General features: G+C 33.9%; 2 long non-coding RNA genes across 10 annotated transcripts in view; one reads left to right on the forward strand and one right to left on the reverse strand.

The window, feature by feature from the left end:
* Positions 1-20,341, forward strand: part of LOC123617697 (uncharacterized) — a 549,026-nt gene that overhangs the window by 476,634 nt on the left and 52,051 nt on the right. The window lies entirely within an intron of this gene.
* The window catches only part of LOC105071299 (uncharacterized), a 137,827-nt gene continuing 119,828 nt past the window's right edge, over positions 2,343-20,341 (reverse strand). For 2 of the 4 annotated variants that reach the window (XR_006725901.2, XR_012510263.1), the window contains 2 exons: positions 18,997-19,090; positions 2,343-17,660 (listed from right to left, as the gene is read on the reverse strand). This is a non-coding gene — a long non-coding RNA (uncharacterized LOC105071299). Of the gene's footprint in view, positions 19,091-20,341 lie in introns of all 4 variants that reach the window. The other 2 variants (XR_012510261.1, XR_012510262.1) reach the window with 2 other exon arrangements.

The raw sequence follows: 20,341 nt of genomic DNA on the forward strand, positions 1-20,341 counted from the left end.
TAAAGGTTTATCAATATTGTTTATCTTTTCAGAGAATGAGCTCTTGATTTTGTTGATCTTTTTTTGTCTCCAATTTATTTACTTCTGTAATCTTTATTATTTTCTTTCTGCTGCCTTTGGTCCTTGTTTGTTCTTCTTTTTCTCATTCCTTTAGTGGGAGAGTTAGTTGATTTTTTGAAGGTTTTTTTTTGTTTGTTTCTTGAGATAGGCCTGTAGCACTATAAACTTCCCTCTTAGAACTGCTTTTGCTGGATCTCATAGATTTTGGAAAGTTTTGTTTCCATTTTCATCTGCCTTGAGATATTTTATGATTTCTTCTTTGATATTGTCATTGCCCATTGGTTCTTTAGTAGCAAGTTGTTTAGTCTCCACATGTTTGTGCTTCTCCCATCTTTTTCCTGTAATTGATTTCTAGTTTCATACCATTTTGGTCAGAAAAATGCTTGATATAATTTCTGTCTTCTTAAATTTGTTGAGACGTGTTTTGTGGCCTATCCTGGAGAATGTTCCATATACACTTGAAAACAATGTCTATTTTCCTGGTTTTGGATAGAATGTCCTGTAGATCTCTATTAAATCCAACTAGTCTATTGTATCATTTTAAGACCACTGTTGCCTTATTGATTTTCTGTCTGGATGACCGGTCCATGCATGTAAGTAGGTGGTTAAAGTCACCCCTTATTATTGTATTGCTGTCAGTTTCCTCCTTTCTGTCTGTTAATATCTGCTTTGTATATTTAGGTGCTCTGTATTGGGTGCACATATGTTAACAAGCATAATATTCTCTTCTTGTATTGATACTTTTATCAATATATCCCTTCTTTATCTTTTGTTACGGCCTTTATTTTAAAATTTGTCTAATGTGAATACTTCTACCCCCACTTTTCCTGTCACTTCCATTTGCATGAAATAACTTTTTCCATCCCTCACTTTCAGTTTGTATGTATCTTTAGTTCCAAAGTGAGTCTCTGATCTTATCTTTTTATCCACTGAGTCACCCTGTCTTTTCATTGAAACATTTAATCCATTGAAATTTAATTACTGAAGGTATGTACTTATTGCCATTTTACTACTTGTTTTCTGGTTGTTTCTGTGTTTCCTCCCTCATGGTTTAATGATTTTCTTCATAGTACACTTATGTTCTTTCCTCAGGTTTTTTTTGTGTGTGGGTGTGTGTGTATCTGTTGTAGTTTTTTTTTATTTGTACTTACCATAGGGTTCCTGTGTGTTGACCTATAAGAATACCAGTAAAATATAAGAATATCAGTAAAATTCTAAAAGATCAACATTTTTTTTTACTCCTTCCACCACACGTTGTGTTTTTGATGTTATATTTTACATCTTCATGATTATCCCTTCCCTGATTATTGTAGTTATGCTTGATTTTACAATTTTTTTGTCTTTTAATCATTGTAGTAGGTTATTTATTGTTTTATCCTCAGCCTTTACTATTTAATTGCCTTTAATAGTGGGATTTTCTTCCTGTAGATTATTACTTCTTGTTATGGCCTTTTCTGTTCCACTTATAGAAGATGCTTTCACATTTCTTTTAGGGTCATTTCAGTATTGTAGAACTCAAAGTTTTGCTTGTCTGAAAAGTTCTTTATTTCTCCTTCAATTCTAAATGATAACCTTAAAGGGAAGAGCATCCTGGGTTGAAGGTTTTTCCCTTTCAGCGCTTTAAATACATTATGCTACTTCCTTCTGACCTTCAGTGTTTCGGCAGATAAATCTGTTCATAGACTTATGGGCAGGGAGGGGAGGCGGGAAAGCAGTTACCTTGCATTTGACTCTGTTTTTCCCTTGCTGCCTTTATAATTCTGTCTTTAACTTTTGCCATTCTAATTATGAAATGTGTTGAAGTGGGTTTGATTGGCTTCCTCTTGTTTGGGACCCTCTGTATTTTTTTTTTTTTTTTTCCTGGATATCTGTTTCCTTTTTCAGGTTTGGGAAATTTTCAGCCATAATTTGATTAAATACATTTTCGACCCATTTCTCTTCTCCTTTTGGATTTTCTGTAATGCAAATGTTAGTACACTTGATGTTGCAAAGATCCCTTAAACTGTTTTATTTTTTAATTTATTTTTCTTTTTGCTATTCTGAATATGTGATTTCCATTATTCTATCTTCTAGATCACTTACGCATTATTCTGTGTCACCTAGTCTGCTTTTATTCCTTCTAGTGTGTTTTTCATTACAGTTACTGTATTCTTCAGTTCTGACTGATTCCTTTTTATATTTTCTAGTTTCTTGTTAAAATTGTCACACTGTGTTCATATACTCTTTTTCTTAATTCAGTTAGAGTTCTTATTAATGTTTTGAATTCTTTATCTGGTAAATGGTTTCTATTTCATTAGTTTTTTTTTTTTTTGGTGTTTTTTCTTACTCTTTCAATTAAGACAAATTCCTCTGCTTTCTCATTTCGCTTATCTTTCTCTATGAAATGAGGTTTAAAAAAAAGTTACTTATGGTGGTCTTGAAATGGGGTCCTTATGTGAGAACATCCCTCTAGAGTCTATGTGAGCCCAGTGTCTTTGGTGGGTGAGCTGGATTTGATGTGAACACAAGTTATATCTTTCCTAGGGGTGTGCTGGTAGCTATAACCTTGGTAGGAGGTGGGGCTGGAGATTGAGAGGCTAGGGGCAGAGCCATGTGTGAAGCTAGACTTTGCTGCTGTTCTATAGCCATTACTGCCCTATGGCAGCGGGGTGGTAGGGTCCCAAGTTGCTGGAGTAGAAGCTCTGAAGGTTGGGTCCATGCTGGCTTAGTTCCCTTTAACTCTGTGACTTCCCCATTCCAGCACAAGCACCCTTGACCCAGAAGGAAGTAGTGCTGGAGCAAGAGCGTTAAGTATGGTATTCAGCAAAAGTCAGGGTGCAGGCTGTGGCAATCTGGCCACTGTCAAAGGTCTGGACTGCCTCTGTTGTGCTGCTTGTGCAATCACCAGTAATGGCTGCTCCCTCCCTGTTCAGATGCCACTTAGGGTTTGAGCTGCATCAGCATCTCACAGCCAGACAGACTTTTCCTTTGGTTGTGGCAGCCTTCACTCCAGTATGAACCTGTGATGTGACATGAGGCAAGCAGTGCTGGAGCATCAGCTCAGCTCAGGCTGAGGTACACATCAGGGTGGTCATGGGAAATACGTCAGCAGTTTCAATTTCACTCTGCCCCCTACACCTTGTTTTGGGAGTAAGCAAGCATTTGCGTTCTCCTCACAAGCAGAGTCCAGGCTTCCCACAGCCTTCTTGATAGTCCCACTGGCCTTCCAACCAGCCAAGAGGCCTCATCTTCCCTTTGTCAGACCCTAGGGATAGGGCACCCAATATGTGGTTAAGATGGCTCACTCTCCAAGGAGGGTCTCTGCCTGTGTAATCTCCCATTCTCCCTGAGTCTCTTCCCAAGGCTTATGTGGTAACTTGATCACTTCTCTAACCTTCTTACCTGATTCCCTGTGAATCTTTCTTATAGCTTTGGTTGTACAGGAGTCTTTCTGCCAGTTTCCAGTTAGTTTTCAGTGAAAACGACTCCACATTTAGATGTATTTTTGATGTGTTAGTTGTGGGAGCTGAATTCCTCATCCTTCTAATCTGCCATCCTGATTTGTCCTCCCTTTATAGTGATTTTTTTAAAAAGCCAAGCAAAACCAGTTTAAACTGTATGATTCCATTTATATGAAAACTTTGATAAAATTTAGTGTTTTCATTTATATGAAACTCTAGAAAAGTTAAATTTCATCAATAGTGTTAAAAATGAGACAGTAGTTAACATGTAGTACAGAAATGGATGGAGATAAACTGGTGAAATAAATTTTTTAGGAAAATGGAAATGTATTAAATCTTGAATATGGTGACAGATACATGGGTATATACATCTGTCAAAATTCAGTGAACTATACAATTATATATAGCATATAGGGCTTATATATATGTATGCATATATATGTATGTGCATATATATGTGTGTATGTATATATATATCCTCAATAAAGTTGATAAAAATGAAAAAAATATTTTTTTAACTTTTTTTGAGTTATAATCATTTTACAATGTTGTGTCAAATTCCAGTGTAGAGTACAATTTTTCAGTTATACATGAACATATATAGTCATTGTCACATTTTTTTCTCTGTGAGCTACCATAAGATCTTGTATATATTTCCCTGTGCTATACAGTATAATCTTGTTTATCTATTCTACATTTTGAAATCCCAGTCTGTCCCTCCCACCCCCATCCCTCTTGGCAACCACAAGTTTGTATTCTATGTCTATGAATCTGTTTCTGTTTTATATTTATGTTTTGCGGTTTTTTTTTTTAGATTCCACATATGAGCGATGTCATATGGTATTTTTCTTTCTCTTTCTAGCTTCACTTAGAATGACATTCTCCAGGAACATCCATGTTGCTGCAAATGGTGTTATGTTGTCGGCTTTTATGGCTGAATAGTATTCCATTGTATAAATATACCACTTCTTCATCCAGTCATCTGTTGATGGACATTTAGGCTGTTTCCATGTCTTGGCTATTGTAAATAGTGCTGCTATGAACATTGGGGTGCAAGTGTCATTTTGAAGTAGGGTTCCTTCTGGATATATGCCCAGGAGCAGGATTCCTGGGTCATATGGTAAGTCTATTCCTAGTCTTTTGAGGAATCTCCATACTGTTTTCCACAGTGGGCTGCACCAAACTGCAGTCCCACCAGCAGTGTAGGAGGGTTCCCTTTTCTCCACAGCATCCCCAGCATTTGTCACTTGTGGATTTTTGAATGATGGCCATTCTGACTGGTGTGAGGCGATACCTCATTGTAGTTTTGATTTGCATTTCTCTGATAATTAGTGATATTGAGCATTTTTTCATGTGCCTATTGATCATTTGTATTTCTTCCTTGGAGAACTGCTTGTTTAAGTCTTCTACCCATTTTTGGATTGGGTTGTTTGTTTTTTTCTTATTAAGTTGTACGAGCTGCTTATATATTCTGGAGATCAAGCCTTTGTCAGTTTCATTTGCAAAAATGTTCTCCTGTTCTGTAGGTTGTCTTTTTGTTTTACTTATGGTTTCCTTTGCTGTGCAGATGCTTGTAAGTTTCATTAGGTCCCATTTATTTATTCTCGCTTTTATTTCTATTGCTTGGGTAGACTGTCCAAGGAGAACATTTTTGAAATGTATGTCAGATAATGTTTTGCCTTTATTTTCTTCTAGGAGGTTTATTGTATCTTGTCTTATGTTTAAGTCTTTGATCCATTTTGAGTTTATTTTTGTGTATGATGTAAGGAAGTGTTCAAGCTTCACTAATTCCCTTTACATGCTGCTGTCCAGTTTTCCCAACACCACTTGCTGAAGAGACTGTCTTATTCCACTGTATATTCTTGCCTCCTTTGTCAAAGATTAGTTGACCAAAAGTTTGTGGGTTCATTTCTGGGCTCTCTGTTCTGTTCCATTGGTCTATATGTCTGTTTTGTTATGCTGTCTTGATTACTGTAGCTCTGTAGTATTGTCTGAAGTCTGGGAGAGTTATTCCTCTAGCCTCTTTCTTTTTCTTCAGTAATGCTTTGGCAATTCTAGGTCTTTGGGGTTCCATATAAATTTTATTATGATTTGTTCTAGTTCTGTGAAATATGTCCTGGGTAATTTGATTTAATGCATTAAATCTGTAGATTGCCTTGGGCATTGTGACCATTTTAACAGTATTGATTCTTCCAATCCAGGAGCATGGGATATCTTTCCATTTTTTTAAGTCTTTAATTTCTTCATCAATGGTTTATAGTTTTCTGTGTATAATTCTTTCACCTCCTTGGTTAGATTTATTCCTAGGTATTTTATTACTTTGGGTGCTATTTTAAAGGGGATTGTTTCTTTACTTTCTTTTTCTGTTGATTCATCATTAGTGTAAAGAAATGCCACTGATTTTTGAACGTTAATCTTGTAACCTGCTACCTTGCTGAATTCTTCAATCAGCTCTAGTAGCTTTTGTGTGGACCTTTTAGGGTTTTCTATATATAGTAACATGTCATCGGCATATAGTGACACTTTTACCTCTTCTTTTCCAATTTGGATCCCTTTTATTTCTCTCTTGCCTGATCGCTGTGGCTAGAACTTCCAAGACTATGTTGAATAGGAGTGGTGATAGTGGGCATCCTTGTCTTGTCCCAGATTTTAGTGGGAAGCTTTTGAGTTTTTCACTGTTAAGTACTATGCCAGCTGTAGGTTTGTCATATATAGCTTTTATGATGTTAAGATATGTTCCCTCTATACCCACTTTGGTGAGAGTTTTTATCTCTAAATGGGTGTTGAATTTTATCAAATGCTTTTTCTGCATCTATTGAGATGATCATCTATTGAGTGGTTTTTGTCCTTTCTCTTGTTGATGTGATGTATTACAATGATTGATTTGCATATGTTGAACCACCCTTGTGTCCCTGGGATGAACCCCACTTGATCATGATGTATATTTTTTATGTGCTGTTGGATTCTATTTGTTAATATTTTGGTGAGGATTGTTGCATCTATGTTCATCTTTTTTGGTAGTGTCTTTTGCTTGGTTTTGGTATCAGGGTGATGGTGGCTTCATAGAATGAGTTTGGGAGTATTCCCTCCTTTTCAATCTTCTGGAAAAGTTTGAGAAGGACTGGTATGAGTTCTTCTTTGTATGTTTGGTGGAATTCCCCAGTGAAGCCGTCTGGGCCTGGACTTTTATTTGTAGGGAGGTTTTTTTTATTGCTAATTTGATTTCATTTCTAGTGATCGGTTTGTTCAAGTGGTCCGTTTCTTCTTGGTTCAGTCTTGGTGGACTGTATGATTGCAGAAACTTGTCCATCTCCTCTAGGTTATCCATTTTGGTTCCATATAGTTTTTCATAATATTCTCATATGATATTCTGTATTTCTATGTTATTTGTTGTAATTTCTCCCTTTTCCTTTCTTATTTTGCTTATTTGTGCTCTCTCTTTTTTCTTCTTTGTGAGTTTTACCAGAGGTTTGTCAATTTTATTTACTTTTTCAAAAAACCAGCTTTTGGTTTGATTTTTTTTCTATGGTTTTTTAAATCTCTATTTTATTTATTTCCTTCCCGATCTTTATTATTTCCTTCCTTCTGCTGCCTTCTGGGGGTTTTTGTTCTTTTTCTAATTCTTTTAGCTGGTGGGTTAGATTGTTTGAGATTGTTCTTCATTTTTTGAGGAAGGTCTGTATCGCTATAAACTTCCCTCTTAGCACTGCCTTTGCTGTGTCCCATAAATTTTGTGTGGTTGTGTTTTAATTCTCATTTGTCTCAAGGTATTTTTTAATATCAACTTTGATTTCCTCATTGACCCATTGGTTTTTTAATAGCATGTTGTTGAATCTCCATGCTTTCCTTTTTTTCTTTGCTTCTCTGTAGTTGATTTCTAGTTTCATGGCACTGTGGTCAGTAAAGATGCTTGAGATAATTTCTATCTTCTTAAAACTGTTGAGGCTTCTTTTGTGCCCAAGTACATGATCAATCCTAGAAAATGTTACATGTGCACTTGAAAAGAATGTATATCCTATTTTGGGGGGGTATAATGCTCTGAAAATATCCAACAAATGAAAAAATATTATTTGTTTGCTCCTGAATATCTATCATTCTGCTTCTTCATCATAGAAATTTTGAAGCCTGAGACCTCCTTTTACTATAAACTGTTTCTGGTCCTTTAAGTGGAAGCTAGTGGTAGCGTTTTTTATACAGCCTTCCTAAATCCTTTATCGGTTTCCTATGAATATAACTGGGATTCACACCATGTTCCAAAAGCCTCATCCCTGAGTCTTTTGAGATAGGTCCTTTTACACTTTGGTTCTTGAGTAAGACAATTGTAGAACAATGCACTGATTATTCTTGGAAGCCCTTTTGTTAATCCTACCAGAGTCTACTATGCACTGCCTTAAATCTGTCTGAGTACTTATAAGTGGATCTTATACTCACATCCTGACTTACTCTATATCTTAATGTCTTTTATTGCTACTGTCTCTTCTAAGAATGAAAATCCTTTTCTAATTCTTCAGCCATACATCCTGTCTTCTGTGTTGCCACTAAATTCTGCTTGCAAACTGAACATAACTGAAGAAAGGAATTTTTGAACCAACTCAGGTGAGAATTTCAAAAAGGTCATGGGAATTGGGGTGTGCATCCCCAAGGAGAGTTACAGGAGCTTATTTGTACATCTTCCCTGCTTTTACCATATCATCATTGCTTTTGCTGTAACTCTTTGGAAAAAAAAGAATAGTTCTTAAACTTTAAATAGAGGGCACAGTTCTTTTCTATGAAAGTCTGAACTGTCCTAGGTCATTCTTATTTATTAGAACAAACAGATAAGATTAAGAGAACAAAAACATTTAGAAAAGAATACATTCTAGACTGCAAATCCATAAACCTCTTTGGACCACTTTCGGTTTCTTAATTCTATCCTCTTTTTTGACATTAGTCACTCTCTACCTCCCCTCTCTCCTCTAACTTCCATCATCCAAAAGGTTTTCATAGAGGAACAAGGGATTATTTCACTAAAGTAGAGCTCTTCCCCCTAAACAAGAAAATAACATAGGAGTTTTCAGTGAAAGAATACTGACAATATTTTATATCTTCTGCTTACATGATGTAGAATTCACATCATACCAGAAAAATCTCGACATTCTTCTTTAACTAGTAAATTTTAAAGAATATGACACAAATAACAGTTAAGCACACTTAACCAAGTCACATACTGCTTATAGGAAAACATCAACTTAAATGAAAGCCCCTTTCTTACCTAAAACCTTGGGGGCCAGAAGCAAGTGACAATATTTTTCAAGTGTTGAAAGAAAAGAACTCAACTGCAAAATCTGTATCTGGTGAAAATATCCTTCAAAACTGAAGGGGAAGGGAGAGAGTATAGCTCATTGGTAGAGCGTGTGCTCAGCATGCATAAGATCTTGGTTCAATCCCCAGTACTTCCATTAGAAATAAATAAAAACCTAATTACCTCCCCCACAAAAAAACCAAAACAAATTGTTATAAAACAAGCAAACAAAAAAAACAGTGCTTAGAAAAACTGAAGGGGAAATGAAAATATTCTCAGAAGTAGGAAAACTAAGAACATTTATTGCAAGCAAAGCTGTTGTTAAAGAATGACTAAATGAAGTTCTTAGAAAGAAAATCATAATAAAGGCTTTGAACTTCAGGAGGAAGTAACATCAGAATGGGTAAAAATATGTGGGAATATAAAATAGAAAATTCTCTTTCTCATGAGGTACTTACTGTTTTTGATGATTAAAGCAAAAAAATTATAATACAACATAATGTTTCTCAAAGTATATGGAGTAAAATCTAAAAATTGTATTTAAAATGTAGGGAGGCTAAAAGGACCCAAGTGGAAGTAAACTTTCTAAATTTTACTCAAAGTGGTAAAATGCTGACAATAGCATATTGTGGTATGTCAAATACACACATTGTTATACCACTACTAAAACTAAAAATTCTATAAATAAAAATAAGGGAATCCTTAAAAAGTGTTCCAATAACCCACAGAAGGTACAAAAAGAAAGAGAGGAAAATGAAACAGGAAACAGGAAGCAAATTGTTTCCTCTGTATTCTGTGATGTCTTAAAAAATATATATCCACATAAGAGTATCTGAATTTGGCAGTCAGACCCAATCATAAAGAAGAATCCGAGACATTATTACCTAGGGTATAAGTTCAGTGAATGTACAAATGACTTTTTCAAAGTGGGAGATCAGAATAAGCATTCAAAATTTTTTTTCAGTTCTCAAAATAGTAGCCTTCATTTTAGTCAATTTTTGATTATTCACATAATTTAAATTAAGGTTAGTTCCATCTGGCTGGACTAAAAGCTGTATTCCTATTTTCTTTAAGGACTGCCTTTTATTCTTCCAACATTATAGAACCATTAGCTTATTAGAAGAGCCATATATATCAAAATATTTTTAATGTAAAGAAAATAAAAATATATTGATAAGTTGAAAGGTTTTGGAGGCCAACATTCTACTTAAGGAAGAGATATTTATGGTACATTTTTTTAATGCTCATGACTACTATATATAGTATATATTAATTGAAGTATAGTTGAGTTATGGTGTTGTTAGATTCAGTTGTACAGCTAAGTGATTCAGATATATATACACACACACACACACACACTTTTTCAGATTCTTTTCCATTATAGGTTATTATAAGATATTGAATATAGTTCCCTGTGCAATATAGTAGGTCCTTATTGTTTATCTATTTCATATATAGTAGTATATATCTGTTCATCACAAACTCGCAATTTATCCCTCCCATTATCCTTTCCCCTTTGGTAACCATAGTTTGTTTTCCATTTCTGTGAGTCTGTTTCTGTTTTGAAATAAGTTCATTTGTATCATTTTTTAAAAATTCCACATACAAGTGATATCATATGGTATTTGTCTTTCTGTCTGATTTACTTAATATGATAATCTCTAGGTCAGTCCATGTTGCTGCAAATGGCATTATTTCATTCTCTTTTATGGCTGAGTAATATTCCATTATATATATAAATCACATCTTTATCAACTTATCTGTCAGTGAAAATTTAGGTTGTTTCCATGTCTTGGGTATTGTAAGCAATGCTATTGTGAACATTGGGGTGCATGTATCTTTTCGAGTTAAGAGTTTTTTCCAGATACATGCCCAAGAGTGCAGTTGCTGCATTATATATGGTGACTCTATTTTCAGTTTTTAAAGGAACGTCCATATGGTTCTCCATAGTGGCTGTATCAATTGATATTCCTACCAACAGTGTAGGAGGGTTCCTTTTCCACACCCTCTCCAGGATTTATTATTTGTAGACTTTTTAATGATGGCCATTCTGACCAGTGTGAGGTGGTACGTCATTGTAGTTCTGATTTGCATTTCTCTAATAGTGATATTTGAGCTTCTTTTCTTGTGCCTGTTGGCCATTAGTATGTTTGGAGAAATGTCTGTTTAGGTCTTCTGCCCATTTCTTTTGATTGGGTTGTTTGGGTTTTTTTGATATTGAGTTGTATGAGCTGTTTGTATATTTTGGAAATTAATCCCTTGTCAGTAGCATCATTTGCAAATATTATCTCCCATTCTGTAGGGGTTTTTTTTTTTTTTTACATTTTTTTGTGATTTCTTTTGTTGTACAAATGCTTTTAACTTTAATTAGATCTCATTTGCTTATGTTTGTTTTTATTTCCATTACTCTAGGACATGAATTGAAAAAAATGTTTCTTTGATTTATGTCAAAGTGTGTTCTGCCTATGTTTTCCTCCAGGAGTTTTATAGCACCTGGTCTTACATTTAGGTCTTTAATCTATTTTGAGTTTAGTTTTGTATTTGATAGTAGAGAATGTTCTAACTTCATTTTTTTAACACGTAGAGTTTTCCCAGCATCACTTACTTTTCTCCATTGTATAGTTTTGCCTCCTTTGTCAAAGACTAATTGAACATAAGTATGTGGGTTCATTCCTGGGCTCTCTATCCTTTTCCATTGATTTATGTGTCCTTTTGCCAGTACCATAATGTTTTGCTTACTGTAGCTTCATAGTACAATCAAGCCAGGGAGCATGATTCCTCCAGCTCCATTCTTTCTCAGGATTGCTTTGGCTATTTGGAGTCTTTTGTGTTTCCATACAAATACTAAAAATTTTTGTTCCACTTCTGTGATAAGCACCATTTGTAATTTGATAGGGATTGCATTGACTCTTTACATTGCCTTGGATAATATGATCATTTTAACAATATTAAATCTTCCAATCCAAGAGCATGGTGTATCTTTCCATCTGTTTGTGTCATCTTCAGTTTCTTTCATCATTGTCACAGGTTTCAGAGTATAGGCATTTTGCTTCCCTAAATAGGTTTATTCCGAGGTATTTAATTCTTTTTGATGTGATGGTAAGTGGGACTATTTCCTTTATTTCTTTTTCTGGTATTTTATTGTTAGTGTGTAGAATGCAATGATACTTTTAATAGAAAAAGTATTTTTTCAGATACTTTCTCCTCATCTGTGACTTGCCATTTAATTTTCTTAATGGTATTTTCTGACAAGCAGAAGTTTTTAATTTTGGTAAAATTCAATTACAAAATATTTTTCTTTTGTGACTAATATTTTTTGTGTCCTATCAATGCAACTTTTGCCTTACCCAAGGTTACAAAGATTTTGTCATTTTTCTTCTAGAACCTTGAGTTTTAACTTTTTTGTTAAGTTCTGTAATCCATTTTGAATCAAATTTTGTTTATGATATGAGGAAAATGCCAAAGCTCATTTTTCCATACAGATATTCAGTTATTTTGGCACAGTTTATTGAAAAGATAATTTTTTCTTCATTGACTCATTTTTGTAATTTTCCAAAATTAACTATATGATCATACATAATCTATTTCTAAACTTTTAATTCTATTCCATTTATGTAAATGTCTACATTTATGCCAATATCATACTACCTTGACTACTGTAGATTTGTAGTAAGGCTTGAAATCAGGGAGTGTAAGTCCTCCAAATGCATTCATTTTTTCAGAATTCTACATTTCATATTTCACTATATATAAACTATAGAATGAGTTTGACAATTTCTTTTAAAATGTCTATTGGGATTTTAATTGGGGTAGTGTTAAATCTGTAAATAAATTTAGAAAGAATCAAAACCTTAGCAATATTCAGTCTTCCAATTCATTAACATTTTATGGCTCCCAAATTATGTATATCTTTTTCTACTTCATTCAGCAATCTTTGATCGTTTTCATTGTACAGATATTGTACATACTTGTAAAATATCTCTAAGCACTTTGTTTTTTGATGCTGCTTTAATTGTTCATTGCTACCATCTAGAAACACAGTTGATTTTGGTATACTGCTCTTGTGTCATGTGATGGTGTTATAGTCACTTACTAGTTAGGCAGTGGGGTTTTTTGTAATGTCCTTAGTAATTACTATGTACATCATGATGTATCCAAAAAAAAATAAAAAGTTTTATGTGTTTCTTTCTCAGATACCTATATATCTTTATGTATGTGTGTGTGTGTGTGTGTGTGTGTGTGTATAAAATCTTTCTTTCTTATTTTATTGCACAGGCTACAACACAATGGAGAATATCATGTGAGCAGACACTCTTACCCTTATTCCCAGTCATTGAGCAGGAAACTAATCTTTCCCAGCAAGTGTGATGTCAGCTTAATGTTTCCTTCTGTTGCTGTAGTATATACATTTGGCTGAGAGCTTTCAGAATTAATAGAAGATGCATTTTGTAAAAATATTTTTACATCTATTGTCATGATCATATTCTTTTCTCCATTACATGGACAATAACTGACTGAGAATGTTACTCTTACAATCCAGGGATAATACTACTTGATCATTATGTGTTATTTGTTTTTTATATTACTTGATTTGAGTTTCTATTATTTGGTTAAGGATTTTTTTGTATCTAGTTTAATGAGGGATTTTGGTGTCTAGCTTTTTCTTTTCTTTTTCTTGTAATGCTTTTGTCAGGATATGGTATCAGGATAATGCTGGACACATACTTTGGAAGGTATTGTATCCTCTTCTGTTTTCTAAAAGAATTTGTGTAGGTTTGGTATTATTTCTTCCTTAAAAATTCAATAGAATTTTCCTCTGCAGCCATCTGAGCCTGGGGTTTTCTTTTAGGAGAGCTTTTCAGAAGTAAATTTAACTTCTTTAATAAATATAGAAGTATATCTGTTGTCTGTTTCTCTGAGTTGTAATTTATGCCTTTCAAGGAATTTATTCATTTATGTAGTCAAATGTACTGGGATAAAGCTATACATCATGCTCCCTTATTCTTTTAATGATTGTCAGATCAATAATATTTCATTCTTGATATTGGTAATTTGTCTTTTTTTCCCTGATCCATCTACTAGATGTTTATCAGTTTTATAGAAATTTTCAAAGAATCAGCTTTGAATTTCGTTGATCTCTGTTGCGTCGGTTTTCTCTTTTTCTTAGGTTTGTTCTCACCTTAATTATTTACTTTAACTTATCTAGGTTTTATTCTTTTTTTTAGCTTCTTATAGTGGAAGCTTAGATTATTAATAATGTGGAGGACACAATGAATAAAAGTCTTAAAAGATATAAATTGCTCTCTAAATAGTACTTTAAAGCCATAACCCACAAAATTTGAAATATAATTGTTTTCTTTATATTTAGTCCCAAATATTTTCTGATTTTCCTAGTGATTTTTTTTGACCTAAAGACAATTTAGAAATATGTTGATTATTTTTTTAAGTATTTGTGGAATTTCTAGTTATCCTTCACTAATTTTTTTGCTTCTATCATAATCAGACTATATTATGTATGACTCAATTTCTTAACTAATTTACTTGTTTTATGACCCTGAGTGGTAGACAGAAATCCATCCCCCAAAATGTCCACATCCCAATCTCCAAAACCTGTGAATCCTCAGAACCTTACATGACAGAAGGGATTTACAGAGGTGGCTAAATTAAAAATCTTGAGATGGGGAAATTCTGGATTACCTACGTGAACTTATAAATATATGTAGAATTTTGGCAGGTATTTCCTAATCTTGTCAATAAAGAATTACACTATTTTGCATTGTTACCAGCAATATATGTGATTGTATCTATCCCTGCAGCCCTGCCAATAGATTTTGTCAAATTTTTGGATTTTGCCAGTATAGGTAAGTCAAAATGTATGCCTCAATAGTTTTAATTTACATTTTCCTTATTATAGTCAAGTTAAGTCTGTTTAAAAATGTTAAGAGTTATTTGCATTTATTATTTGGTTAACTGCTTGTATATCTACCATGTTTTTGTTTTTATATTTTCTTAACCTAGAAGCTCTTTTGCTTTGTGATAATAACCGTTTGTTGTGATTAAAAACTACAAGCATTTTTTTCTCCACATTTATCATTTACCTCTGCTTTACTTGTGTTTTTTGCCAGACAAATGTTTAAATTACTTTTCACCCAGTGTTCTGAGTACACATCCTAACACTATATCCATTTTATTGTTGGTAAACAGATTAAAGTTTTTATTTTGTAACCATTTTATGCATATTGTAGGATAAAGTAAATGTGCTAATTAGAAACCAAGAATTTCAGTGTAAAAAAATATAAATTAAAAAATCAAAGAAATTAGGAAAAGCACTGTAATGTTAAATTTGAATTTGAAATAATACAATACTTACTTATATTTATATTTACATATATCCTAGATTTATCCACTGAAATGTTCTGAAAGTAATAACACTTCAGAAAAAAATGAATACCCCCTTACACACTGATCTTGGTTTCTTACTACCAATTCCCAATAAAAAAAAATCAGAGATCCTTGAGGAAATGGTTGAATTTAGAGTTTGAGCATAGAAAATACAAGGTGAAGCTGTAACATCTTATTATGCCATAAAGCAAAAATTTAATTAAAACTGGAGTTATGTCAAAGGGACACAAAGCGTTTTTAAGGGACTTAGAGTGCCAGTTTTGAGACTTGAGTATCGGGATTTGTGTATTGAAAGGGGTAATGTAATTGTTTGCATATAAAAGATTTGGCTATCAAAAGGTATAGTGAATTATTTGTTAAACATTGAGTAAATTAAAGTCTCTCATTTTGAGAATCCTAAGTGTTAAGAGGGAGAGAGAAATTCAAGGTGACTAATACATGGAATAATCTTAGAATTTATTGTTTAATCTGTTAAATGTTTGAGAATGAACAGAACAGGAGCACAGCAGTATTATGTAGGACATAGCCAGGACTGTACTGGATAAACTGGAATATAGAGTCACTTACTATTACACCAATTCTTTACTCTGACAGCTCGTTATTAAAAGGAAGGTGGTGAGCAATTTTTGGAAGGAAAAATAATTTTTTCACAAAAAAGCATCAGTTAATAAACATAGAATAATAGTATTACAAAAATCACAGTTCCAACGCCCTTATAAAATAAGTAATTCAGGCACAGTTCCTTTGTAAAAGCTAAAATCATTAGGTAATATGTTTCTGTAATATAAGATACATAAATGTTGCTAAAGAAAAGTATAACCTTATAATGGAGAGAGGTCTGTTGGTCATCAAATCAACTGGATGATCAAACTTAGCATCACTAATACTGGGATAAGCTGACATTGTGTGCCTCTTGATATGATGCAAAGCAAGCACACAGCATTACCTATGAAATAGTGTTTCCAAAATGTTTACTGTAAATCTAGTCTTGAGGCCAACTTTCCTCTAGAAATAGAAAGAAAAGGTGAAAGAAGGAAATAATCACATACATTCAAAATGTTGTATAAACTGTGAGAAAATTAGTCTTTTTTAAGAGTCAATGTAATTAACTAAATACATAAATAAATTAAAAGGTAGGATACTATCCTAGATTTTAAAATACTAGAGACAAAGCAAGCAAATGCAATTACAAGTATTACCTATTGCTGAATCTTGGTGATATGTATTCATTTCTGTTCATTTTTTCTGCATGTTTCAATTTTTTTATTATGAAAAATTTATAAGAAAAACAATTCAGTTTTTGACACTATTGCCTTGATTGGAAATTGATCAGTTAAATCAAATGTCTAAAATAACAGTATATAAACTTCAGATATTGAATTTTCTTCTTTATGAACATTAGTTAATAGGACATACCATTTTAAGTGATTTGCTTCATTAATTTACCTTATACTTACAGAAGATACAGAAATGATCTCACCTGAAAAAAAGTAAAATATTCATTATATCAACAGGAACTTCTGCTTGATTTATTTTGCAGAGATGATGGCAAGGTGGTAATTTTGGCAACATAAAAAGGAGCAAGAGTCCAGATAAGCAAATTGTCAAGTCTTTTATTTGGTTTTAATTGTGTATGTCACCCAGAGTTTAAGCCAGCTAGTATACTAAACTCAGAGCAAAAAATATTAGGCATCAATTCTGTTTGCCTTTGCAATTCAGTATTTTGTTTCCTTAATTAAGCTTGACTTGCAGCTAATAAGAATGTCTACAATATTTGCCCACTATTTACTGCCAAAATTAAATAGGATGATTTTTAAAGCAAGCTCTCTGACACAACTTCCTGGTAAGTAAGTTTCATTATAATTCTTTCTTAAAGTTTGCTATTTGTAATTTTCCTCAAAATTTTCAGGGCAAATAGATACCAAGATATCTAAAAACAAATTCTGATTTCTTCTTTCATTATTAGCAATTTAAATATTAATTTCATTTAGACTGTAACATGAAACTGTCTTAGTATTAAGTGTCTTAGACTGGGAACTACTTTAAAGCAGGAATAAACAGAAATAGGACTAGTGCTTGGCAGAGCACCATAAAACAAAGATGATTAAAAAGTTTTATACTCATGGTTATTATCCAATAGTGAGGTTAATTTTATCATGGATATGGGCTTTCATGATTTAATAGGGCTAGGAGCTTTGCAAGCTGTATTTTCAGTTGGCCCATCTCTGAGCATGCATGAGTAGTGATTTGAGAGGTGAAGCAGAACACAGATCAACAGAATAAAGAACCTCTAAAATACCTTACTTATTTTCAATGGTTCAGCAACTGGTATCTTCATAAACCAAAGGTTGAAATTTTTTATTTATAAAAAATAGGTAGCAGGCCATATTTGACTTGCAAGCTATCTTTTGCCAACCTCTATTGTAGATGATCATATCATTCAAGTAGATGGCAGCACCTGATGTAGAATTGGGTTCCTGAAAAAACAGAACTGAAGTTAAATTATTTTCAGAGGATAAGAAATTACTTACGGTTTCTGGCTTTTGTCTTCTTTATAAATGAATTCTTATTGGCTATTAAAATGAATTCTTATCAGCTATTAGTAGGAAGGTGCAAAATATCAAAAATAGAAGGCTGTATAGTATAAGACAAAAGAGTCAACACATATAAATGATTTGTACATTTGCATTCTTTTTGTCACATGCAACTATCATACAAAGTTAACATTTTCTTCAAAAGAGGAAAATAACACATTCTTGAGTTTTTGGCTCAAACCTTGTTGGACAAAGGTCAAACCCTGAACAGAAGTTACTTGTATATTAGGGCTGTATGTAGAAACAGGGCAGAAATATGAAATGAATAGGATACTCATTCCTAATGCGCGCAGTACTGAAACATTTTGGTGCATTGTGAAGATTCTTAAGTTCAGCAGTGGTCTTCCTGCCTAATGGCTGCATTCTGACACAAACATTCCATGAGGACTGACCAGTACTCATGGAATACCCAGCTCAAAGCCTGGCCCACAGTTCTTTTGTTAAAAAAGGAAAAAAAAAAAAAGATTTTTAAGGGACTTCTCTCTCTGAAACTGTCTCAGTATTGTGTGTTTATGTGTGCACTGGTTAGGACTATGGATTCTGGAGTCAGGCTCTCTCCAGTTGTGTGCCATTGGGACAACAGTTTAACCTCTCTGTATCTTCCTCATCTATAAATAGGGATAAAAATACTGACTTCTGAAAATTATCTTGAGGAATAAATGAGTAAATGTGTATAAACACTTAGAAACACTGGCATATAGTTAGGGAAATAGGAATGTTAAATGAATTTAAACCAAATAGTTTTCAGCCTATATTCTGAATTTGAAGTTCTTTCATGGCCCTGTAAGTAAAGAGAATGAGGGAACCATGAGACTAATACCTATATGTTTTCTATTCAGAATAGACTGTGGTAGATATTACTGTTGCTCACAGAAGAATTGTATACTTTTCTTCTCCCTTGAACTTATCCATAGACATGACTCTTTTGGTCAATGATACGTAAGCAGAAGTGAAAAGTGTGAGAGTGTGTCTCTCCAATGTCTTTTGCAATATTCATGGTGATAAGTATTCATCAAATTCTAGGAAAATCATAACACAAACCCTTGGTGTTACAATAGAAATGTGAGTTTTTAATATTAATTATGTTAGGAATTCTATATATTAAATAAATAAGTGGTTCCCTAAGAGCATGAAACTACTTGAATCTCCTATTTGGTGGTCACTCAGATACAAAGAAAATTTGAAATTTCTTATCTCCAGTTACCAGTTTTCACCCTACCTCACTGAATACAGAGGTCCAAAGGTTGTTTCATCTGTCCCATCTTGACTTTCTTTTCTGTCTTCCTTTAATATTGCACTGATTCACAGGTAGCCTTTTTGCAAAAAATAACCAAATCATCAGTTGGAGAAGCAAGATAGATTTTACTTTTTTAAACAAAAATAAGAACCCCCCAAAAGTTGTGTATAGATATCTGTCTGTCTCTTATAACCATAACATGATTTATAGGTTCTATGGATATTTAGAGGAGTTAATATTCTGAGTACATCTGAAATAAATAAAACATGCTTACCACAGGGCACAGTTTATCTATTTATCTATTTTCACACGTTCAACAACCCTACTCTGAGAACACAGTTTACAAATACGGACACTCAGACTCATGGAAATGGCATTCATTGAGCCCCTAATATATGCTATGCATGGTTACAGGTGTTTTACATGTTCTTTCATTTAATCCTACACATTTTCAGTGATAGTGCTACCATATTTTCTGATGATGAAACTAAAGCTCAGAGAAGTTGGCCCAAAATCTAGAGTCCTGAATTTGACCCACTTTGGCTGCTCCATATCTCTGTTCCTTCTGCTTTACTGCACTCCACTAATAATGGATTTTTACTTTAAAGCACATTGTATTTCTTCTCCTCCCTCATCAGAGGAAGTTACTTTAGGGCAACTTATTTTGCAGCAATAGATAGCTAATACAAATGTTACCAAGTGAAATGCTGGAGAACTGGAACCTTTTCATTTCTGCTTCCACAGTTGATTTTTAAAATATTTGTTGAGGTTTTACATGTCAAGCCTTAGATACTGTCCTTGTCCTAAAAACAGCTTTTCATCTAATGGAGGAGGGATGGGAAGAAAAAATTTTAAGTTGGATTTTTTGAAATTAAACCAGAAGTAGAATAGCTTCAATGGGCCGAGTGGCAGGACCGCGAGCTCTCCTCGCGACCACAGCGAAACCACAACTGACTGCGAGACAACCATTGAGAAAAGTGAGTGGAACTTAGCAAAGAAGATCGTCTGCAACTGGAAATATAGAGAGGGAACCACAGCAGGACGGTAGGAGGGGCGTGCTCACGATATAATTAGGCCCCATACCCACCGGGTGGGAAACCCACAAGCTGAAGAGAATAGTTAAGTCACAGAGGCCTCCCACAGGAGTGAGAGTTCTGATCCCCACATCAACCTCCCCAGCCCCAGCAATGGGAAGAGAAGGAGACCTCAGGACATCTGGTTTTGAAGGACAGTGGGGCTTAACTCCAGCAGCCCCAAAGGACTAGGGGAAACGGAGACTTCACTCTCTTGGGAAGCGTGCATAGAATCTTGAGTGCACCAGGTCCAA

The sequence above is a fragment of the Camelus bactrianus genome, chromosome 11 (assembly GCF_048773025.1).
Source record: "Camelus bactrianus isolate YW-2024 breed Bactrian camel chromosome 11, ASM4877302v1, whole genome shotgun sequence".
Lineage (NCBI taxonomy): Eukaryota > Metazoa > Chordata > Mammalia > Artiodactyla > Camelidae > Camelus > Camelus bactrianus.